This window comes from Schistocerca cancellata, chromosome 5 (genome assembly GCF_023864275.1).
Source record: "Schistocerca cancellata isolate TAMUIC-IGC-003103 chromosome 5, iqSchCanc2.1, whole genome shotgun sequence".
Classification (NCBI taxonomy): domain Eukaryota; kingdom Metazoa; phylum Arthropoda; class Insecta; order Orthoptera; family Acrididae; genus Schistocerca; species Schistocerca cancellata.
Window position 1 is genome coordinate 593,504,881 of NC_064630.1, and position 1,295 is coordinate 593,506,175.

The 1,295-nt window shown below is 45.9% G+C and overlaps 1 pseudogene; it reads left to right on the forward strand.

The window, feature by feature from the left end:
• Nucleotides 1-509: 509 nt before the first annotated feature.
• Nucleotides 510-627, forward strand: LOC126189182 (5S ribosomal RNA; annotated as a pseudogene).
• Nucleotides 628-1,295: the final 668 nt, after the last annotated feature.

The window sequence follows — 1,295 nt, forward strand, 5'->3', positions numbered from 1 at the left end:
TTTTACGGATTTTTACATACATAATTTCCAAAATTACAACCAAACGTTCACCAAAAAGTTATACGGGGCGACTATGATATCGTGTTACATGATTAATAACGACCATGAAAATCTCATGAAACTTCTGTCGCTTTTGCTTATGGGAACGTGAGGGTACAGTTTCTGTAGTATTCGATATGAAGTTTCCTCCAAAAGCAAAGAGGTCCAGTAGACAACGGTGTCATTAGATATGGAGAACAGGCTAGGAATGGACAAGGAGATGGACAGAAACCGGCGATGTCCTTCTCAAAAGCTGCGATCGCAGGTTCGAATCCTGCCTTGGGCATAGATGTTTGTGATGTCCTTATGTTAGTTAGGTTTAAGTAGTTCTAAGTCTAGGGGACTGATGACCTCAGATGTTAAGTCCCATAGTGCTTAGAGACATTTGAACCATTATGAACCTTTTCAAAACACATCTGGGTATTCGCCTTACTCGATTTTGGAATACCACTTGAAACTTGAGTGTGGATGCCAACGGCCCTGCCGCAGTGTTAACACCGGTTCCCGTCGGATTACCGAAGTTAAGCACTGTCGGGCTGGGCTAACACTTGGATGGGTGACCATCCGCTCTGCCGAGTGCTGTTGGCAAGCGGGGTGCACTCAGCCCTTGTGAGGCAAACTGAGGAGCTACTTGATTGAGAAGAAGCGACTCCGATGTCGTAAACTGACATACGGCCGGGAGAACGGTGTGCTGACCACATGCCCCTCCATAGCCGCATCCAGTGACAACAGTGGGGTGAGGATGACACGGCTGCCGGTCGGTACCATTGGGCCTTCCAGGGTCTGTTCGGACGGAGTTTAGAGTTTAGTGAATGTGGATGGTGGGACCGGCATTTGAATCCTACTGCCCGTCAAAACCCTTTATCTTAACCACCAGAACACCCCACTTTGTACACTTCATAGACACTCTGTCACTGTTGATGGTAACTGCAACTTCTAGGCCTCTGCTATCCCATCTGCTCTGTTCCTCTCTCTGCCTCTATCCAACCCCACTTTGCCTACTGTATCTCTGTGCAGACTTCACAAAGCATACTTTTCTTTGACGTTACATGCTTTCTCCATCTTGAAATTGCACGTATCGTTTATGCTCAATTGAGCACTGATGGTAAGGACGGATGTGATGCTATACTTTGTATGAAGGCAATTATACCCGATATTCAAAACATGGTCTGAGCCCGAAACGCGTCTGTATAAAATTTCTGAACAAGCAACCAGTCTATTTCAAGTGACTCGTTTAGCGCTGATATAAGATTTTT